Source organism: Pinus tabuliformis, chromosome X (genome assembly GCF_031772625.1).
Source record: "Pinus tabuliformis cultivar Carrire ecotype Pingquan chromosome X, CPIR1, whole genome shotgun sequence".
In the NCBI taxonomy this organism is placed as follows: domain Eukaryota; kingdom Viridiplantae; phylum Streptophyta; class Pinopsida; order Pinales; family Pinaceae; genus Pinus; species Pinus tabuliformis.
The window spans coordinates 1,646,610,604-1,646,635,496 of NC_142308.1; positions in this window are offsets into that span (position 1 = coordinate 1,646,610,604).

The following is a 24,893-nucleotide window of genomic DNA, read 5'->3' on the forward strand; positions in this document are numbered from 1 at the left end:
CTAGCTTCTACTGGAAGGGAGCTACAACCCCCTATTTCGTGTACTAGCTGATATGTTTACTAGTACGTAGGTGCCGGCCTACAGAAGGATAAAACCTTCTCTCTTCTTCCAGGGACCACGTTTCATAAATTTTCAGACTGGATCCATCAACAACATCATTCAATCATCAAATATATCTACATCAACCTAGCTTCTTTTGAACCAACCACAACTGAATCAGTCAATCATTCCATCAATCTGATCATTCAGAATGCTGTCAACAGAATACAGTAACCAGAACCCAAGCAATAACACAGAACACTGCAATAGCAAACAGAATCAACTAAAACATATTTTGTAAGGTATACGCTACTTCCATGTGTCGAACTTGCATGCATACGCGCTTTCCTCAAAGTGAACCAGCGTACAGATCTGCAAATCAAATTTATGATGTATACATTGTTTTTATATGCAGAACTAGTGTGTATACGATTCTTTTCTAAAGTGAACCTGCGTACAAATTTGTAAAAGATGATTTAAACATAAAATTTATTTTAGACTTCATTCATACCCAGATCATCATATTTACAGACTACAACATGTGCCAGTTATTCAGATACATGATCAAACCACATAAAGATAATTCACTTCAAGCCTTAAGATCCTGATACATCATTAGATCTTATCCTTCATCAAGTGCTAAGTTTCTTCCTCGGTTGAGATCAAGCATGACACCATAAGCCAATAACCTTCATATTAGATCTCACAATATATCAGATATTCGATACTTGCACAGTTGGCCTAATGATCTTCTCCTCCTTTTATAGTTTCAGGCCTCTATCAATACCATGAACCAAAACCACTTAGGACCAATACCTTGGACCAAATACCTGGGGTCAATACCTCGGACCCGATACCTTGGACCAATACCATGGACCAAATACTTCGGACCAAACATTTAGTTTTCCAAGGTATACACACTTTTCCTTTTGTGAAAGTGTGTGTGTACGTATATGTGACTTGTATATAGTGAACCCGCGTGTATACGCGTCTTGGTCAATGGTGAACCTGCGTATACCTCTCTTTCTTCATTCTGTGTAGTCTGATTTGTAACTCTGTGTTGTTAACCTGTAGTATTGTGATTTGTCATCTGAGTGAGTTGCTTTCTGAACTGATTCCTTGAAGTTGCCCTGCATTTCATCACATTTGTAAACACTCCTGTCATGCATTCTGTCACATCTGATATCTCTTCTATAGATTCATCTAGTTACCATATACAAGAGAGTTGTTTTGCTACAAGTGGGTTGCCATCAAGTACAATACATACATCATAATGCCAACAACATGAATCATCATAGGTGCAGAACAAACACCAATGCACTACAACGCAAATACAGAGAAGGAGAAAGTGTGTGAAGTGCTTTGTCTCAGATCAAGGGATGCGCTGGGGTTGTTTCAGCTAAAGCACGACACAAAAATCTCAAGAAAGCTCAAAGAGGTGTTTTCCTAAGGTCAATAAATGTATAAATGAGTCAATTAAGGTCTCTTTAATAGGTGAAAAATATGTTAAGATCAAGGAAACCACTAAGGGAAGAATCGGTCCCCAATCGAGTCATCAATTTGTTATGCTAAGTTTTCATGATTACATACAAAGGTGACTTCCCTAGATCTAGTGGTCTGATATAGAGCAAGAGAATAAAAAATCATGAAATTTTCTTTAGAGAAATTAGAGTATGGGAAAGAATCCTACCTCAAATTTGTAGCAAACCTTCCTTTCCTCCTTGCTTGTAAGCTCCAACTCTATCTCCAAGTTCTATAATTAGAACCTGCACACATGACTGAAACATAGAAAGGATCCACAACATGCATGTAGTATAATGTAAAATATATATTCAATGAATCAACATGAAATTGAAATATATGAGTGTAAACAAAACACAACACATATAGGAAGACATGATGCTCTTTGTATTGATAAATATAGGAGCGTGTTTACAACCATAAATATAAGTTGATCTTGTAGATGTCCCCCCAGGTTGACTTGTCCTTCCTTGTAATGAAGAACATCTAAAAATAAACTCTAATGCATGAATATGATAACTCCTTTAGGTTTAAAGAAAATACATGAGGGCACTAACGATCTCGAAAACCAACCCAGAACTTATGGGAGGCATTAAATTTATAGGAGTATGGTAGTTAGGGAATTCTTATTTGATTACCAATCTAATCTTCAGATCCACTTAAGAGAGGAATATGAGCTCAAGGCATATGGGATAAGGTCTCCAAGATCGGATTCATACTCTCTATCCATGGAAAATAGTTAAAACTACCTTGGAAGATTATGGAAGAGGAAACTTCATAATTATTATTAATTTTTTTTTTCCCAAAATTCTAGAATCATTTCACCTGTAGAAGGGAGAAACAAGTTCTGATCAATGCTGGTGAACAAGCATGCAACATGCATTGAAAACAGGTGGCGAAGGAGCAAGGTGCATTGGGGCTAAAAACAATGTTTTTGGGAAATTTTCCCAAAAACTCAAACTTTTTGGAGAAGTGATGCATAGGGATTTGTGAAGGGAGGATGAAAATTTTTTCAAGGATGTTGATTGATTCAGTTTATAGGCCCATTGACTAGATGTGACAAAATATCCTGTAACAGATAGGGTTCCACACAAGTTGCAGGTTGGTGATAAGGTGTGGCTGCATTTACAAAAAGAGTTCCTCACGTGGCCCAATAGGAAGCTCAGACCACTCCAATATAGACCTTACACAATAAAAAATTATATGGGTGAAAATTATTTTAATTGAGTATTCTTCCTTTGCTTGGCTCACACCCACTGTTTAATGTGGAGTTCCTTCGGCGATATTTGTCACATTTTCTGGACACTTTGAAGGTAGGTGAGAAATCGACCCTAACAAAAATAAATCATGACTTCATTGAATAGGATTATGGAAATCAAGACAAAGGATACTGACAAACAACACATACAACTCTAGAGTGTTGTCAAAGTAGGGAAATTTATTCGCTAAGACAAGTGGCTCACCAAGAGCCAAATGCATTATAAATTTCCCCATCTGATGATGTAACTTGATGCAATGGAGACCATTAATTTCTAAGGGAGGAGGACTAAGCCAAGTGGATATTAGTGGCCACCCACCCCTTTTGTTGACTCAAGAATTCTCTATCTTCTTGGTAGTTTTCCTATGGTCTTTTGCGTCCCAAACATTTTGGGTTGTTTTGAGGCCCTAACCAATATTTCTTAGCAATTCATGGGACCAAGTGTTACCATGGCATACCCTAGACCTAGTTGAATATTTTATTCCATATATGTCCCTATCCAATGATCTACTATATGCCTTAAACGGATATTGTATGCAAACATTATGCCCCCGGGTAGTTGATTTACCAACTAACCACCTTGGGGCATGTAAACATTTTGGCGCTTCATATTCTAGGGTTAGGGTTTTATACCTCTAGGGTTATTTCCTTAAGGTAAAAGACTACTCTTTTTCCCTCTTGTAATATATTTTTCAAAACTGTATAGCCTCCATCTCTCTCTCTCTTCAGAGATAACTATGACCATTCTAACCACTCATGTTCTACTACCTTGGAAGATCATGGAAGAGGAAACTTCACAATTTTTTTTATTTTTATTTTCTTTTTTTAATTTATTTTTTATTTTTATTTTTTTATTTTCCCAAAATTATAGAATCATTTCACCTATAGAAGGGAGAAACAAGTTCTAATCAATGCTGGTGAACAAGCATGCAACATGCATTGAACATAGGTGGCCAAGGAGAAAGGTGCACTGGGGCTAAAAACAATGTTTTTGAGAAAATTTCCCCAGAAACTCAAACTTTTTGGAGAAGTGATGCATAGGGATTTGTGAAGAGATGATGAAAAAATCTTCAAGGATGTGGATTGATTCAGTTTGTAGGCCCATTGACTAGATGTGAAAAAATATCTTGTAACACATAGCGTTCCACACAAGTTGTAGGTTGGTGATAAGGTGTGGTTGCATTTAAAAAAGGAGTTCCTCACTTGCCCCAATAGGAAGCTTAGACCACTCGAATATAGACCTTACACAATAAAAAATTATATGGGTGAAAATTATTTTTAGTTGAGTATTCTTTCTTTCCTTGGCTCACACCCAGTCTTTAATGTGGAGTTCCTTCGACCATATTTATCACATTTGTTGGAAACTTTGAAGGTAGTTGAGAAATTGACCCTAACAAAAATAAATCATGACTTCATTGAATAGGATTATGGAAATCAAGACAAAGGATACTGACCAACAACACATACAACTCTAGAGTGTTGTCAAAGTAGAGAAATTTATTCACCAAGACAAGTGGCTCACCAAGAGCCAAATGCATTATAAATTTCCCCATTTGATGAGGTAACTTGATGCAATGGAGACCATTAATTTCTAAGGGGGGAGGTGTTGGCATTATGATTCAGGTGTTGTCCTTGATGGAAAACTCATTCAGATGATAAATCAAGAAGGACGCAGAAAATATGTTCAGCAAGTGCGTCCCCGCAGGTAGACCATGCAGAACCCGCGTCCAGGGACGCAGGCCAGCTGTTCAGGAGATGCGTCCGCCCAGTGCACACATTTCAAGGCAGAGAAAAGCACGTGGGGGTTTCTTGTGTGGTATCTAGCCGACGGTTTTTGTGTTTCTATGGTGTCGGCTCGTGGTATTGTTCCACACTTTGGGGAGAAGCTTGCCTATATAAAGCAAAGGAGTTCATTTGGATTCAACATCATCTTGGTTGAATATCTCTTGGTGAGATCTAGTCCAAATCTATAAGGGCGAATCTTCTAATGGACTACGATCTATATGGCGCATGATCAGATCTGTGGATCTGAGTGTTTGGGTTGGTTCTGAAGTCCTCTTATCTTCTATATCTGAAGGGACGCAGATTCAGTGAAGGGAAAGTGCGCCGGGACGCAGTACAGTAAAGACTCAGGTGCGTCTCTGAAGCAAAGGACGCGGCGCGACTGTGGTATTGGGTGCGTCTCTGAAGCGAAAGACGCGGCGCGATAGTGTTTCTTGGTGCGTCGGTCGCAGAAAAGCAAAAGGAACAGTGCGTCTGCACGCAGAACAGCATAAGGTATACTGCGTCCAGTCGCAGGCCACAGAAAGAAAATATGCGTCCCTGTCTTAAGATGATCTGTTGACTGTATATTTCTGTTCATAAGGTGTTCTGGGTTGTTTATGTAATTACTGATCTGATATCTGTAGTAGACTGTATCTGTTGTATACTTGTTGATCATTTGATTCTTCATAAAAGGAAGTAGGGGGTTGTAGCTCCCTTCCAGGAGAGACTGGAAAACGAGAGAGAGTTGTAGCTCTCTGCAGGTTGCAGCCTGCGTGCTGGTAAAGGACTGCACCAGTACAAAATCATTGTAAAAAGAATTTCTTGAAAGAAGATAGAGACATATTGCAGCAGGTGGTTTTTCTCCCGCATTGGGTTTCCACCTTACATCTTGTGTTCTTTGGTGTGACTGTCTATTTTCTTTATTCATGCTCATTGTTTTATGGTACTGATATGCAAGAATATTTCAAAAGATCAAATAAGGAAGATTTGGTAAATTGCTAGATAATACTGATTCACCCCCCCTCTCAGTATTATTTCCAACAATTGGTATCAGAGCAGGTCCTTCAGAAAAGCTTGATCGCTTGAAGGTAGATCGTTCATCATGAGCAACTACGAGAGAGAAGCATCAATCAGGCCACCCGTCTTCGATGGGACAAACTTCAATTATTGGAAGGTAAGAGTTACTGCATATCTTCAATCTCTTGGTACAGAAGTTTGGAACATTGTAGAATCAGGCTATGCCTTTCCTTCAGCTACTCCTACAGATCCAGCTGAGAAAAAGCAGTATGAAACAAATGCAAAAGCAGTCATTACTCTATTAGGAAGTATATCTCAAACAGAGTTCATGAAGGTCATGCACTTCAAATCAGCAAAAGAGATATGGGACAAAATGATCACTAGCTATGAAGGAGATGAACAGGTAAAAGAAGCTAAACTTCAAACTCTCAGGATTCAATATGAGACTCTCAAGATGTATAATGATGAAAGTGTGGCTAATTATTTTCTTCGGGTAGATGAGATTGTTAATTGTATGAAAAATTTGGGTGAAGAAATAAAAGAGACTATAGTAGTTCAAAAGATTCTAAGATCTTTATCCCCCAAGTTTGAATCTAAAGTATCTGCAGTAGAAGAAAAGGAAAATCTCCGTGTTCTCACTATGTCTCAGCTGCATGGAATTCTAACTGCTTATGAAATGAGAAAGGGAGGTCCATCAGACAGAAGGGAAGCTGCTTTTAAAGCATCAGGCAAAGAAGATCACTATGAAGCAAGTCATGTTCCAGAAGAAGAGGAAGAAGAATCAAATTTTGTCAGAAATCTTCAAAGGGGTTCTGGAAGGTTCAGAGGTAAGCTACCTTTCAAATGTTTTGCTTGTGGAAGAGTAGGTCATTATGCTGCAAAATGCTCTTATAAGGATAAAGGAAAGGAACCAGTTAGATGGAACAAGAAACAGAGTGCAAATAAGAAAAGCTACTACACCCATGAAGATAGTGATGGCTTATCAAACAGTGATGAAGATGAACAAGGTAACAAATATAGATTGTTAATGGCATTTGAAGATGATGATTATGAGGATGCTGTAGATGTGGATAACCTTTATGATGAAATTACTAGACTCAAGAGATGTATAGAAGAAAAGAACATGATTATTGATACTCTACAATTTCAAATTGATGAAAAGGAAAAACATCTTGAAAAATTAGAAGGTGAAATTGTTGGTCTCAGAAAAGAAATTGAGAAAACAAAAACTATTAATCTCAAGTTTGTCAAAGGATCTGAAACTTTGAATGAGATTATCAGTGTGCAGCGGTCTCCACTAAATAAGACAGGTCTGGGCTATAATGGAGAAACTTCTCAAGCATCCACTTCAAAAAGTTATCTTGATGCAGCAAGAAGAAATGAGCAAGAGCACAAGGAAGATCATCAGGTAAAGCAGGGACAAACGTCAAACAGAAACTATCAGGGGCAATCCAGCTTAAGGGTGAACAAAAGACACAACCAGCCGCAGGTAAAATCTTCCCAATTTGATTCAAGAATAGATGAAAATAGAAATTACAATCAGTTGGCTGGTAGATTCAATAATCGCAGAAACTTCTTCAATGGACAATGCTTTTCTTGCCATAACTTTGGTCACAAAGCAGCTCAATGTGTTGCGTATAAAACAATCATGACTAGGGAAGCTCAAAAACAAAGAAGTATGACAGGGATTACAAAAAGGACCTATAACAACTTTTCAGCTCTTGAAAATGAAGTTGAATGCTCTATTTGCAATAATTTTGGACATGAAGATTTTGAATGCAGAAGCAGGTTTCCGGAAAGAAAGGTACAAGAACAAAAAAAGGAACAAACCTCAGGCACCAAAACATGGAAAATAAAGGAACCTCAAACAGAAAGATGTGGGATAGCATTCTATGCAGAAGGACAAGAAAATCTATGGTACATTGACAGTGGATGTTCAAAGCATATGACAGGTGATAAAGAAAAACTTGAATCTTATTCTAATTTAGAAAAGGGAAAGAAAGTCTCTTTTGGAAATGATACTCCTGCAACTATAAAAGGAAAAGGTATTGCTCCTTTAAAAGAAGATGTTAAGGCTGGAAATGTTTTGTTTGTTGATGGACTAAAGCATAATCTTCTAAGTGTAAGCCAGATGTGTGATCAAAGAACCGAGGTTATATTCAGATCAAATGGATGTCTTGTTCGTGATCTTGATACAGGTAAAACAGTTCTCAAAGGAAAAAGAACTCCAAATAATCTATACATATTTGATGAAGGACAACAACAATGCTATCTAAGCAAGGATGAAGAGCACTGGTTATGGCATCGAAGGTTGGGACATCTAAGCTTCTCACAAATAAGGAAAGCTTGCAAATATCAGGCAGTTCGCGATCTTCCAGATATCAAAATTCCTGACAACACCATATGCAGATCATGTCAGTTTGGAAAACAGACCAGAACTAACTTTCCAGAGAAAGAAGGATCAGCCAGCATGCCTCTTGAGCTAGTACACACAGATGTATGTGGACCTTTCAGAAAAAGAACACCTAGAGGAGAGGAATACTTGATATTATTTATTGACGATTTCTCCAGGTTTGTTTGGTTAGGACTTATGAAGCACAAAGATGAAGCTTTCGAAAAGTTCAAATCCTTCAAAGCTTTGGTTGAAAATGAATCAGGTCACAAAATTAAGTGCCTCAGATCCGACAGAGGTGGAGAATTTACTTCAAATGAATTTTTCGATTTCTGTGATGAACATGGGATAAGGAGAGAATTTTCTACAGCTAGAACTCCTCAGCAAAATGGAGTAGTGGAAAGAATGAACAGAACAATCCAGCAAATGGCTCGTGCTATGCTTGATGAATCAGGAACTCCTGCAACCTTCTGGGGTGAAGCTGCACATGCGGCAATTATTATTCTCAACAAGACAAATGTCCGAGTGAACAGCACTCAAACTCCTCATGAGCTCTGGAGTGGTAAAACTCCTTCGGTAAAGCACTTCAAAATCTTTGGGAGCAAATGCTATATCAAGAATACTGAGGAGCAGCTTGGCAAACTTGATCCTAGAGCAGATGAAGGAATTCTTCTTGGCTACTCTCCACATAGCAAAGCATACAAATGCTACAATAAAAGACTTGGCAGAATTGTTGACAGCATTGATGTAGTGGTTGATGAGAAGGGATACATTCCTAGGCAAATACATCGTGAAGACATTGAAAAAGATGAAAGCTACCCTCAAAGACAGAATGATGAAGAAGAAGAACCGCAAGAACAATCTCAAGAAGGACCTCACGAAGAAGCAGAAGAAAGAACAAGAATAGAAGAAAAGACTCCATCCAGATATGTTCAAAAGAACCATCCAGAATCTCAGATCATGGGACAAAAAGAAGCAGGTATACAAACTAGAAGAACAGTTGCAGAAGCTTCAAGTTATTTGGCATTACTCGCCTCTACTGAACCACAAAATGTGAAAGAGGCATGCAAAGATGAATGTTGGGTGAAAGCAATGGATGAAGAACTTGAGCAAATCGAAAAGAACAACACTTGGGAGCTGGTTCCTAGACCAAAGGATAAGAATGTTATCGGAACAAAATGGGTTTTCAAAAATAAATTGAATGAAAATGGAGAAGTAATTAGAAACAAAGCCAGACTTGTTTGTAAAGGGTATGCACAGCAAGAAGGAATAGACTTTGAAGAAACTTTTGCTCCTGTTGCAAGACTTGAGGCCATCCGAATGTTTCTTGCTCTCTCAAGTTGTCAGAACTTCAAAGTATTTCAAATGGATGTGAAATCAGCCTTTCTGAATGGAGACTTGGATGAAGAAGTGTACATTGAACAGCCAGATGGTTTCATTCTTGGAAACGATCCAAACCTTGTATGCCGATTAAAAAAGGCTCTCTATGGTCTCAAACAAGCTCCAAGGGCTTGGTACTACCGGTTGGACAAATATCTTCATCAACAAGGTTTTTCAAAAGGTTCAGCAGATAGCAATCTTTATATAAAAGTTGAAAATGACAAATTACTAATACTTGTTGTGTATGTAGATGACATTATTTTTGGCAGTAATGAAGAAGCTATGAGTCAAAGCTTTGCCTCGGTCATGCAGAAAGAATTTGAGATGTCCTTGCTAGGAGAACTGACATACTTCCTTGGTTTGCAAATCCAACAAAAGAAAGGAGGAATCTTTTTATCTCAAACCAAGTATCTCAAGCAGATTTTGAAGAAATATGGCATGGAAGATGCAAAACCAGTATGTACACCCATGGTCACAGGATGTAGTCTCAGTACAAATGATGAATCTGCAGCAGTACATCAACCAACCTACAGATCTATGATTGGAAGTTTACTATATTTGACAGGTACCCGACCAGACATCATGCATGCAGTTGGAATAGTTGGAAGGTTTCAGGCAAATCCAAAGGAGACTCATCTTCAAGCAGTGAAGAGAATCTTCAAATATCTTCAAGGGACTCAAAATTATGGCCTATGGTATCCTAGAGATACAGATCTCACTCTTCATGCTTATACAGACGCAGATTGGGCCGGAAGCGTGGATGACAGGAAAAGCACAAGTGGTGGTGCTTTCTTTATGGGTCCCAGACTGGTATCTTGGTTCAGCAAGAAACAGAGTTCAATTGCCTTGTCTACAGCTGAAGCGGAATATGTTGCTGCTGCATCTTGTTGCACCCAACTTCTTTGGATGATGCAGACTTTGCAGGATTATCACATCACTTGTACACCTCCTATTCCTATCTTATGTGACAACACAAGTGCAATCAGCATCTCAAAGAATCCGGTTATGCATTCAAAAACCAAGCACATACCAATCAAGTACCATTTTCTCCGGGAACAAGTACTTGAACAGAAGGTCAAGTTGGAGTATGTTCCTTCTAAGGAACAAGTTGCTGATATTTTCACCAAACCGTTGCCCAGGGACACTTTTGAATACCTCAGGCAAAAGCTGGGGGTTGTTGATGCATCATCTCACTATTGATCCTCTTCCTATTGATGGTATAGGCTCAGGGGGAGCACATAATGCATTGTTGGCATTATGGAGAAGGAGATCTTGGAAATAGCTGCAATATGTCTCTGTCTCCTTCATGATGGATTTCTGGTTACAGATCTGGAGAAGCATGAGCTTAGGGGGAGCATACCCTTTGCCCTTGATGTCAAAGGGGGAGAATGATGAAGCTGAAGATTATGTGGTTGCCATCAAGTCCAAAGGGGGAGTTTGTTGGCATTATGATTCAGGTGTTGTCCTTGATGGCAAACTCATTCAGATGATAAATCAAGAAGGACGCAGAAAATATGTTCAGCAAGTGCGTCCCCGCAGGTAGACCATGCAGAACCCGCGTCCAGGGACGCAGGCCAGCCGTTCAGGAGATGCGTCCGCCCAGTGCACACATTTCAAGGCAGAGAAAAGCACGTGGGGGTTTCTTGTGTGGTATCTAGCCGACGGTTTTTGTGTTTCTATGGTGTCGGCTCGTGGTATTGTTCCACACTTTGGGGAGAAGCTTGCCTATATAAAGCAAAGGAGTTCATTTGGATTTAACATCATCTTGGTTGAATATCTCTTGGTGAGATCTAGTCCAAATCTATAAGGGCGAATCTTCTAATGGACTACGATCTATATGGCGCATGATCAGATCTGTGGATCTGAGTGTTTGGGTTGGTTCTGAAGTCCTCTTATCTTCTATATCTGAAGGGACGCAGATTCAGTGAAGGGAAAGTGCGCCGGGACGCAGTACAGTAAAGACTCAGGTGCGTCTCTGAAGCAAAGGACGCGGCGCGACTGTGGTATTGGGTGCGTCTCTGAAGCGAAAGACGCGGCGCGATAGTGTTTCTTGGTGCGTCGGTCGCAGAAAAGCAAAAGGAACAGTGCGTCTGCACGCAGAACAGCATAAGGTATACTGCGTCCAGTCGCAGGCCACAGAAAGAAAATATGCGTCCCTGTCTTAAGATGATCTGTTGACTGTATATTTCTGTTCATAAGGTGTTCTGGGTTGTTTATGTAATTACTGATCTGATATCTGTAGTAGACTGTATCTGTTGTATACTTGTTGATCATTTGATTCTTCATAAAAGGAAGTAGGGGGTTGTAGCTCCCTTCCAGGAGAGACTGGAAAACGAGAGAGAGTTGTAGCTCTCTGCAGGTTGCAGCCTGCGTGCTGGTAAAGGACTGCACCAGTACAAAATCATTGTAAAAAGAATTTCTTGAAAGAAGATAGAGACATATTGCAGCAGGTGGTTTTTCTCCCGCATTGGGTTTCCACCTTACATCTTGTGTTCTTTGGTGTGACTGTCTATTTTCTTTATTCATGCTCATTGTTTTATGGTACTGATATGCAAGAATATTTCAAAAGATCAAATAAGGAAGATTTGGTAAATTGCTAGATAATACTGATTCACCCCCCCTCTCAGTATTATTTCCAACAGGAGGAGTAAGCCAAGTGGATATTAGTGGCCACCCACCCCCTTTTTTGAGTCAACAATTCTCTATCTTCTTGGTAGTTTTCCTATGGTCTTTTGGGTCCCAAACATTTTGGGTTGTTTTGAGGCCCTAAACAATGTTTTTTAGCAATTCATGGGACCGAGTGCTTCCATGGCATACCATAGGCCTAGTTGAATATTGTATTCCATATATATCCCTATCCAATGATATATTATATGCCTTAAACGGATATTGTATGCAAACGTTATGCCCCCGAAAAGTTGAATTACCAACTAACCACCTTGGGGCATGTAAACATTTTGGCGCTTCATATTCTAGGGTTAGGGTTTTATACCTCTAGGGTTATTTCCTTAAGGTAAAAGACTACTCTTTTCCCTCTTGTAATATATTTTTCAAAATTGTATAGCCTCCATCTCTCTCTCTCTTTAGAGATAACTATGACCATTCTAACCACTCTATGTTCTACAATATTCTTCCATTTCATTTATTAATAAAAGTTGGTGTTTCACCATATTAATAAGATCTCCTTTTTATTTGTATGTGTGTTTGTGTTTCATTTAATTTCCTACCTTTCATTTCATTCTTTGTACAACTTGGGGTTTCCATGGAAAACCCTAGCCTCAATTGAAAGTTTTAGTCCTCAGATAGTTCTTTCCAAGGAGATAATGCATGCCCCAAATGGATATTGTATGCAAAAGTTTCACCCCCTCATAAAATGGGGACTTCGCCTTCGATATCAATCTAGATAATTTGTTGACCATATATATTGCTAATAGATTAGGCTATGAAGCTAAGTTGAACAAGGAATTGACCTTTGTCTTCTTTAGCTGGATCTTAATATGCAAGAGCTTGGTTATCTCATTCTCTTCTTAGTGATGAAGGCTACCCATATTTTTCTCCTTTTGCACTAATGTGTACACTTTATTCTCATATATATTATAGTTTATTTCCAATTTATTTTTCAAATCTACGGCAAGAATATTAGTTTTATCCACAACCTTATTCTAGTTCCTCAGGTTTAGCTCTTGATGCAATTTCTAGCACTTCTAATCTATGTAACCATTCATGTTGTAGTGATTACAATGCCTTCAAAGATATTTGCATTGATTTATGGTGGTTATTTTATTCTTTTCATTCACCCTTTTCTTCTTCTTCTTCCCTTCCTTGGAAGCTTCCTAGTTTTATTTTTATCTTGAACCATTTGAATACCCTTAGGGACAATTTTAAGGAAGGAAATTTATCTTAAAGTGTAGAATCTTTGGTGAATATTACTAGTACCTAATATGCAAACCATAAAATGTTTGAAAATATTTTTGTAAAATATCCAATTTTATAATGATTTTATATAGTATCTATAATCTTTTTTACGGTTCTTAACATAGAATAATTTTATCCTATAAAATTTGCACAAATAATTTTTGAAAAAAAAGAAAATGAATCTTTTTTGGAAAAAGCATGGAAAATCATCCCATTTTCAAAATTTAGCCCTAAAAATATTCCTCATTGTCTCTTCTTTTGGCTTATGTTTTCTAGGTACTATTCTTGTACACAACTCTCATCCACTATTTTTGGCTTGAAAAACATTGTTTACTTTAGAAAATGGTTGTGTAGACTCCCCAGATACTTACAGAGTACATTTGGGATCATTGGAGAGATACACAACATGATGTCCATGTTATTGAATTTGGTGGTGTACTCTTGTACACTCTACCTCTACTTTCACTTGAAGTAGTGCCATCAGATCCATTGGTCCTCTACATACTTTTGATAGGGTAGAATTGAGACTTAATGATGGCTTTAAAACCCCCCACTTAGTTACTATGGTATCACTTTATAGCCTTAGGATTTTTGTATGTATTTCCTACGAGATTATGACATGACCCTTAAAATTAAATCTAGAAAATAATATTTTCTCTTTCTAATTTATGTGGTGAATGCTAAAGTAATATTTTAACTTATACAACTAATGATTTAATTTTAAAGCATCAATATTTCCTTGATGGTTATGAATTTTGACCTTCACTTCCACTTTGAACATGGATTGTGAATGGCTAGTTGCACTTAGACACATTTTCTCTTTTTCGATTTCTTTCTCAGACTCATTCTTTGGATATTACTAATCCCTCAATTTCCCCTTTGATCAAATCTATGTGTTTAAACCTCCATATTCTTAGATTCCAATATTGTTTTCTAGATTTTCGATAAGTAGATTCATATTATGACTGATATCCACAACTTGTGCTTCCATTCTAAAAGATATCTCCTCTACAAGATTTCAATAGTTATGCATAGATTTATCAGCCATGGATGGGTTTTGCTGGTTCCTTCTTAAAGCATATTTTGGATCCTTTACAACTTCACACAATATTCCCAAATAAACCTACTTTGATACCAATATGATTCATAAAATATTGTGGATATTTCACTAAACAGTTCATCACAGTAGATATGAAAGAAAAAAGATTGAAATATACACTATGAGAGTTAATTTACTTCCATTCGAGACTTGCCAATGACTATTTTTCTACTTATGCATGTAATATATAAAATGTGGAAAATAGATAACAATAAAATACAATCACACACCAACCACAATGATCACATGATATGCACTAGGAAATCCTTATGGGAGAAAATATGGCTGGAAGGTGGGGTTTATCGACTCTCTCTTTCTTTGGAATGGAAATAATCCAAGCATAATGGAGAAGACACTCTCTTTGGAGTTACCTAAGTCTTGTGGGTTGACAGGATATTATAGACTCTAAAACCCCTTTGTTATGCTTTCTCATTCTCACTCTCTATTTCTCTACTCTTTGTGGAACAAGATACAATTGAAAATTAATGGAACCCCTTTTTTTTCTAGTTGCTTGATTATAACATAGCTAGATAGCTAGTTAGGGGTCAAGTTTGACTCCTTCATCATCTGGGATCTTTTCTTTGGTTCATATTACTAGTATTGCATGAAATAACATGTTAAAACAATATATGCAAACACGTGAAGAAGAAACATAAAAGGAGACCATAAAGAGAATCCACCCAATGTTTGATAACGAAGTTCATCCAATGTGGACTACATCACTGGGGCCTACTTCAATAATGGAGAGGCCACTTCATTCATCTCAACAAAAAGAAAGGAAAGAACATGGAAAAATACATCATTATATCTTCATTTCTGAGAATGAACTAAAAATAGGCTACTCAAATCCAAAATATGACTACACTAGTAAAATCCTTGCAAAATTATGAGTAAAATTATTATAAACTCAACTATATTCTGCCACCATCAACTTTGGACCCCCCCATAAAATATTCAAGATTCCACTACATAATATTCTTGGAATATTTTGTAGAATATTATAGGGAATATTCCTTAGGAATATATTGCTCATACAATGCACCCTCCTGGTTCCAAATGCGCAACCTTCAACCTGTGTCCTAGGTGGATCTGGGTTCCTTCGCCATCGTCCCTGCTAGCCTACGTCATCTGCTCCTCCATTCGGTCATTGTTTATTTGATTGAAATGATAAGTTTATATAGTCTTCCAACAATGAATATTCCAAAGTTCACCTGGGGGGTGGTTAGCTGGCGTGTGACATATTAAACGTTGATTCAAACCATTTGTTAAACAGACCACTGCCCATTAATTTAACTCTCTGATAATTGTTATAACCTTCGCCAAGTTGGATTAGTTGTCTGGGCAAATTTGGTTGCTACCTGGTGTTCTGGTCACCAACAACCCCCCTCTTTGTTTGATATTAGTAATAACATCAAGCAAAGGGGGACCCTTAACAAAAATCCAAAAAATATTTTGTTTAAAAAATCTTTTGTATTAACTCCCTAAGAGCTATATCGCGTCGCAAAGATAGAGAGAAGCGTTTTCCCAAAGCGCATAAATACACTGAAAAAGAGCGACGCGAGAACCCATCGCATCGCGTGCATTAAAAGCGCTCAAAAAGGGAAAACCTAAGGAATCGCCGACGGCCGATATGAGACGTCGCACGTTGCAATGTCGCATAAGCAGCACAGAGTGATAAAGCGAAAACCTTGCGATCTTGCGATCTTGCGATCTACGATCTGCGATCATACAAAACTACGATCTGCGATATTGGCAATTTGCGATAACACTTAATGACGTCGCAGTCCTCGATACTGTGATTCCAATCGCAGAAAGCACTCATCGCATGAATTCTCCGACATAAACGGTAAACCCGAGATTGAGCACGCACCTTAAGGGAAATTAATGATCGCATGCTTGAGTATCCAAGAATGATTGTATCACGTTTTTCGAAGAGTCAAATCATGATGAGTGTCAGAATTACGCATTCATTAGAAATTAATGCTTTCATGTCAATCTTTTCGTCATTTCTCCTCTTCTTTGCGTAAACTGCAAGACATGTAACTGATATAAATCTATATGCAGGAAACATCTAAGGAAAAGAGGAAAGCGCCAATGGGGTAACAGAGAGAAGATGCCTCCGCAAATAGATGCCACATGCAGCAGGACCGCGGATTCCAGAGTATCACCCAACAGGCGCTGATGAAAATAGACTATCTAAGACTAAGAGTCAAAGGCGCACAAAAGCAACGTGTTTGCAAAAGATCTTGAAGCTCAGACTGGGTAAAGCAAAAAGAGACACGCAAAAGAAGGAGGACGCTCCAGAAAAGCCTAGAACAAAGAACGGAAGCAATTCTCGATACAGGGGATTGTCCATACAACGTGACTCCTAACTCATTGAGTCATTCGCACGACTGGAAACCGAAATAGCAACAGCAAAATCAGTTCGAAAGGAACCTGGGTTGTACTAAGTATACACACAGCGAATACACCTAGCTAGAGAAAGGTTTTCGAAAATATATTCTAGTCTGTCAGAAAGAGGTGCCAGCTCTTGTTGTTTCTAATTTTCAAGCTCGAACAAAAGGAAAGGAAAACCAGCCGACTCTTTCAGGGCGGACAGCGCATTGCTTACAGCACTAAGGAGCAGATACAGAAATGGTTAGAAATTAGATTTGATTTTTAGAAATAAATTTGCTTTTAGTAAAAGGGCGGTCATTTGAAGCCGTTCCCTAAATTTGTGTAATTAAGATTAATTAGTTAGTAGTATTTAAACCTTCTCATGGCATTTGGAGAAGGGTCTGGAAATCTGTCAAAAAACTTGTCCTCAGAACATGCACTTTTGCACCCTCGGAGGGGGTTTTTGATGAATGGATGGATCGGGATTTATTTATGTTTGCATTTTAATGTCTGTTACTGATGTTGCACTTCTGTACTCTTAGCAGATATTAGAAAAAGTAGAAATAAATCGTTATTGCTTGAAGTTTATTAGCGAAATCAGTCATAAATGGTACTTTTATCTCTTGACTAATTTCTGCTTATATTCCTAAAGTGATATGCAGCTGAGTTCTTTATATGTTAATGTATGAATGTGTGTATTACCATTTGGCACTTCTGTACGGTGGAGTCATTTATTTGTGCTTGACATATGAATAACCAATTATGCGATATGTTGTTCACAACTGTTTTGCCTAACTTTTTATGCAGAATGTTTTATCTTAATGGATTTCTATTCTTATGATAGCTGAATGATCTTTATTACCAGCTATTGTTCAAAATCTTTTTAGATCGCATAATAGAAGAAAAATACCCTAGGTTAGCGTAGATTAGATGTATTGTTTTTCATTAGATTACAATAGCATAGAGTTAGTTTAGAAGTTAGAATTAAATTAGCTTAAAATACCCCTAGATCAATACCATCAAACTCTACACACACACACACCCCTCACATTGGGAAACTGGTCCCGTTACCCCTAGTCGGACCCGCTACTCCAAACGGGCAAGGAGCCGCCAACCAGGTTCTAGACCGGGTGGGTATCCCCCTTGTTGTTAACCCGATTTCGGGGCCCTCAACATATTTGGCGCTAGAAGGAGGGCACGAGCTATGAATGGCACATAAATCAAAATCTAAATACCATTCTGAGAGCAAATCACCCTCACCAACTCCCCCGACTTCTCCGGTATGATTAAACTCGGAGCTAGAAGTCGCTCGGGCATCCACCACTGCTACACACTCTAATATATCAGACCAACTTATCATTGATCCCCCTGAACTTCAAACTTTGATTCGTAAACTCCAGGGATTCTCTATTTTTACTCAGAGGTCTGATAAATCTAAAGGCAGCGTGACTTCGCAGTACAATCCTGCTCATCCCCTAACCAGATTGAAGAGTGAAAAGTTTGGCATCCAGCCAACTGAAATCCCTCTCCCCACTAGGAAAAGAGCAAGGAAAGCACTTCCAGAGTCTGACAGAGAGACTCTTTCATCTACCTCGTCCATTTCACCTGCCTCACCGCGAAGTCAGCCACCCACATCTTCACCCCAGATCACTCATCCATCTTCCGCAACCCTTCCTCCGCGATCATCGAAGATCATAATATCTCCATCTTCTCAGCATCAGAGATCATCTTCTGCACTTCCATTGACCAGCAGCTCAACGATGGCCCAGTCTCCATGGAACAATCCTGGGGCAGTTTTAATGCCTCCACCCCTGAGCCCTATACCGGCCCATCCTGAGAAATGGCTGCCTAAATTCAATCCAGAAGCAGGCATGCTAGCCGAAGAACATATCAATAATTTCATGCTTTCTGTTAATCTCAATGGAGTTACTAACGAAGACGCTGTTGTCCGGCTTTTCCCTTATACAATGCAAGGAACAGCCGGGTCGTGGTACTTTTCATTACCTTCAGGATCCATCACAAGCTTGGATATTTTTCAAAGTCAGTTCCTCACCAAGTTTGGTGATGACAGATCCACGGCGACATTGATCAATGAACTATCTAATCTTAAAGCTGAGGCTAGGGAACCCATTAAATATTTTAACTTACGGTTCAATAAGATCCTCAACAAAATCCCCACTTCTTCACAACCCAGCGAGGAAGTAAGATGTGAATGGTACATCACGGCCTTACCATCTAACTTGGCTATCTTCGTAGATAGGGCAAGCAAGACAACCTTAGTTGAAAATTTAACAGAGGCGTTAGCAGTTGAAAAATGTGTAGTAGCCCTTGAAAAGAGATCTGCAATTGAAGAATGTAAATCTAAGAAGATCTCTTTCAAAGAAGACACCAAGAAGAAGCAAACGAAAGATCCTTTCGATATGGAAGGATTACAAAAAGTATTAAAGGCCATGTCCAATGAGATGATTGATATAAGAAAACAAGTAGCAGAAACGTCTTCAAGAAATCCTTTCAGGAATTTAAAAGAAACCCTCCCATGGAGACGAAGCCACCCAACGCTGTCTCAAACGTTGAATCTGAAGAAGAAGAAGAAGAGAATACCATCGAAGCACAGACCGACGATGAAGAAGTGGTGGAACTACAAGGAATGTGGGATTTCATCCTCCCACAAGAAGAGGATCAAGAAGCATTTCCGGTTAGCACGAAAAGCAAAAATCAAGTTGATCCTCCCCAAACTACCCCAAAACAAAAGGGCGCAAGCCCTGCAGCAAAAGATAGGGTCGCAACAAAGAAAACAATCGCCAGAGCGACCCAATTTAGCCCAGTCCAATCTGATCAAGCACCTCCATCAAGAACACTGATAGTGTCGGATGAAATGGAGTATAACATCACTGATGACATGAAGAAGACTAGGGCTAACATCACTCTTTATGAATTGAGTAAATTGAAACACCAGCAGAAAATAATGATGAAAGAATTACATGCTGTGCCTACTACATCTTTACCTACAGCTGTAGCTTCCCACAATATGGGAAGGCCTCCAACCAACACGATCAATAAGATTGATCCAAATGACATCGCCTTGATTGGAGGAAGATCAAGATCTCATACTCCTCCTTTTCTTCTCACATATGAAATCTTCAATAAAAACGTGCACAATTGCTTGGTCGATTCTGGTGCTTCAACGAATATTTTACCCAGGTCAATATGTGCCAAATTGAATGTGCAACCTCAAAAATCTGCAGTACGTATAGTTCAACTTGATCGATCCCAAGTCGAAGTGATTGGTGAACTTAATCAGGTGACCATAAGATTGTCGTCTAACCCAAAAGTGTGTCAGGTTATCGACATTCTAGTAGTTGATATCCCTGAGTTCTATGGTTTGATTCTTAGCAGGGATTGGTCGGAGAAACTCCACGGATATTTCTCAACCGACTGGTCGCACATGTGGTTACCATACAATGGTAAACCAAATCAGATAAAGGTTGAACGAGAGTTGCACCAAAAATACATAGTGACAGAACTGGAAGGAGAAAATGAAGCCATAACATACAATAGCAGCATTGTAGGCAATTACGCAGTAGATTCTTTCCTCGGCAATTTCAATGCTCATATTTCACCTTACTTAGAGGATTCAGTTTTATCCCAAGTTGAAAATTTCTGCGAAACTGATGACTCAAAATGTTTTAGTTTTTTAGATAATTCTGTAAATACATCTTTATTTTGGAAATTATATTTTGATGGGTCTAAATCCAATGAAGGAGCAGGAGCAGGATGCGTTCTGATTAGCCCGGATGGGAACAAGATTATGCTCACATGCAGACTTGAGTTCAATTGCACGAACAACACAGCGGAGTACGAAGCCTTGGTTCAAGGCCTATACAAAGCAATCAGATTGAACGTTAAGTATCTTCAAGTCTTTGGAGATTCTGAGATCGTCGTAAAACAGGTACGTAACACCATACATTGCCTGTCAAGTCATTTAAAGCACTATCAATCGTTAGTTCAAGATATCACTGCACATTTCATAGCATTCAACATCTCGTCAATTCCAAGAATTCAAAACGCGAGCGCAGACCTGTTAGCTAACGTAGCCTCTAGACTTATTCCTTCTGAAGATTTTAGTCCTGATAGGTTTTCAATAGAATTAATCTTTAGACCATCCATCCCTGACAACATCACCAATTGGAGAGTATTCAACGACGATCCTAACATCGTAAATTTCCTTACTTCTGAAGGATCCTACTCAAATCAGATAATCGACGAAGGCCATCATGATCACCAAATACAACAAAGTAGTACTGACAATGCTATACCGAAATCAGTGGTCAAGTTAGAAGATTTATATGATTTGAAAAGTTGGTTCAAAAGGTCAGCTAATGCCAAACTCTGCAGTTCAACTCTGAACTATGAATCGGTGAACCTAGGGACCGATCAGAAGCCACAAAACGTTCACCTAGGCAACGGCCTAGCCCCTAAAGAGAAATCAGCATATATCCGTCTTCTGAGACAGTACAAAAACGTTTTTGCCTGGAATTACGATGAGCTGAAGACTTACAACACTTCTATCATTCAACACACTATCCCTATGATTGATGATGAAAAACCTGTCCAGCAGAAGCTCAGAAAAATACACCCTAACTTAGAAAATCAGATAAAAACTGAGCTTAATAAGTTGTTGAGAGCTAGAATAATTTTCCCCGTCAGGCATTCCAAATGGGTATCCAATATGGTACCCGTTAGGAAGAAAAACGGAGACATTAGAATCTGTATCGATTTCCGAAATCTCAACAAAGCCTGTCAGAAAGATAACTTTCCCCTCCCACCTATGGAACAAATATTATAGGCAGTAGCAAGCTCAGAATTAATGTCTTTCCTGGATGGATGTTCATGATACAATCAAGTACTGGTGCACCTCGATGATCAGTTAAAGACTACGTTCCGAACCAAATGGGGCACTTATGCATATCGGAAGATGCCATTTGGTCTGATCAATGCCGGAGCTACCTTTCAGAGAGCCATGGACATCGCGTTTAAAGGGTTAGTCAATAAATCAGTAGTGATTTACCTGGATGATATAACAGTGTACTCCAAAAAACGAAGCAACCATCTCAAAGATTTGAAGCAAATCTTTCAAAGATGTTTGAGGTATGGGATTTCGCTCAACCCAAAGAAATCTTTCTTTGCATTAAGCGAAGGGAAATTGCTCGGATTCATAGTGTCGAAATGTGGTATTCACATAGAACCCGACAGAATCAAAGAAATTTCCGAGATATCCATGCCCCATAACAAAAAGACCATGCAATCTTTCCTGGGACAGATCAATTTTGTAAAAAGGTTTGTCCCAGATTTTTCACGTACTATTTCTCCTTTACAAAAAATGATAAAAAAGAATTCAAACTTTAAATGGGGTCTAGATGAGCATGAAGCATTCAACTTGATCAAACAAGCCATCATCAACGCTCCATCTTTAGCAAACCCAAATTTTTCAGAACCTTTTATCTTATACATGTTTGCCTCAGAGAAATCTTATGCTGCGATTTTAACTCAAGCGAATCAAGAAAAGGCAGAAGCTCCAATCGCATTTTTTAGCTCGAACTTACAAGGTGCTGAACTTAATTACTCAAACGTAGAGAAACAGGCATATGCCATTTTCAAAGCAATCAAATATTTCAGACCTTTCTTGCTAAAAGCCCATACCAAAGTCATAGTACCATTCCCAGCGGTAAGAAACCTCCTGATACAGAAGGACGTGGGTGAAAAGAGAGCGAATTGGATCACCATCTTACAAGAATACGATCTTGAGATCAAGCCAGCACACATCGTGAGAGGTCAAGGCTTCTGCAAGATGTTAGCTGGAGCATCGCAAATTCCTATGAACTCGTCTGAAGAGGTACACACGTATGAGGTAAGCCTAAACGACGCAGAATCATTATATGCTGACACCATTTATTTTCTTAAGAACGGGTATGCTCCATTTCACCTGGATCACACCAAGAAGAGAGCCCTGAGATTGAAAGCTAAACAATACCAGCTCATAAATGATGTTCTGTTTAAAAGAAATTACGATTCTGTGCTTCTTAGATGTCTTGAGAAAACTGAAGCCGAAAAGGTTTTGCAGGAACTTCACGATGGACCAGCAGGTGGACACTATGCTGGAGAAGCCACCGCACATAAAATCTTGCGTGCAGGATATTACTGGCCCACGCTGTTCAAAGACTCATACAATTACGTAAGGAAATGCCAAGTCTACCAGACTGTTGCAGGGAAACAAAAGAAGTCATCCATGCCACTGCAGCCGATTAACATTGAGCAACCGTTCAGTCAATGGGGCCTGGACATAATAGGTGAGATCGTTCCTCACTCTTCTAAACAGCATAGGTATATCCTCACGGCAACTGACTATTTTACCAAATGGGTAGAAGCAGTTCCTCTCAAGACAGCTAATTCTGAAAACATTATTGAAATCATAGATCAGTTTATCATCACTAGGTTTGGATTGCCAACGACCTTAATGTTTGATAATGCATCATATTTTTCTGGAAATGCAATGACTGAGTTTGCGCTCAAAAGAGGGTTCAAACTGAAGTATTCTTCCAACTACTATCCGCAAGGTAACGGGTTGGCCGAATCGACAAACAAGAACCTAATCAGGATTATTAAAAAGACAGTCGACCAAAACCAAAAGAATTGGCACAAAGCGCTGGTAAATGCCTTATGGGCAGATAGAATTACAAAGAAAGCTTCTATCGGCACTTCTCCCTTTAATTTAGTTTATGGGAGAGAAGTGGTTCTTCCGACTCACCTAGTCATTCCCTCTTTGTCTTTAGTGCAATATATCGATGAAGTATCTACTTCCTCTTTACGATTAAGACAAATGGAAATAATCGAACTAGAAGAGCAAAGAGAACAAGCTAGGAAAACCCATGCTCATCACCAAGCGCTAATAAAATCCTCTTTTGACTCAAACATAATGACCAAAAAAAACTTTCAGATGGGTGATTTAGTTTTAAAATGGGTTAAGGCTCATGAAGAAAAGGGAAAACATACGAAATTTCAGAAGCTGTGGCTTGGTCCTTTTCAGATTGTAGAGGTCATAGGCCCATCGACTTTTGTGTTGCAGGATTTAACAGGCAGGAGAGATTCTTTGCCTGTGAATGGACAAATTCTCAAAATGTATTTTCCATAGAAGAGAATTCTTCTAATTTTTGTAGGATAGATTTAATTTTTAGTTTTTATTTTGTTTTGTTTTTCTCTTTTTATGAATAAAACCCATTGTAAATGATCATTTGAAAAGGGTTCATGAAAGAGCACGCCAATTCTCTATCAGATTTTGATTTCACTTGTAAAAATAGAATTTTTTTTGAAAATCTGAATTTTATTATTGACAAATAGAGTTAACTTCACCTTGATTACGATGCTAGTTTCAGCCTCTAAAAAACTTTGACAAAAGCAACCTTTGGTAAAGAATTGTTTTGTATCAGCACAATGAAAGGTATCATCAATAATAAAATAAGTATTCTCTGCAAAACTGTTGTTTTCAAAAACTCTATTATTGTCGTCCAGAGCTTTCTTAAGGAAAAACAATGACTTCCTCCCTGCTAAAAGGAAATTGTAGCATTCAGAGAAACAATCCAAGGAAAACACTATATCTCAAAGAATAAGAGGTCTCATCATGAGCCGGCTTATCATGATCACAGATATTATAACTTGCTAACTTTGCCAATACTGTCTATCAAAACAGGGCAACGACTTAAGATTGTTGCAATCAAAAGACAAGAGGTCTCATCACGAGCCGGCTTGTTCAGCAAAAGTGTAAATCAAGTGAATGACTATGTCATAATTTGGCCACCAAACCAAGACATTGTTCTTTAGAGAATTAAAAAAGGAAAAGTGTGTCAAAAAAAAGGATTTTTTTTTCTCTGGAATGTTGCGAGTAACCTCAAGCAGGAAAAAGGATCATTGCTGGATAACATGGTAACCCTGTCAAGGCTATGGACGCTTGCGGGCAACAGAGGCTCTACCTACGACAAATGAGCATACTTTTAAGCCAGTACGCAGAGAAGACCTTATTTTATCTTTAATCAAGACCAAGTAATGTCTGGTGCGAATGCAAGAAAAAGCCTGAGGAA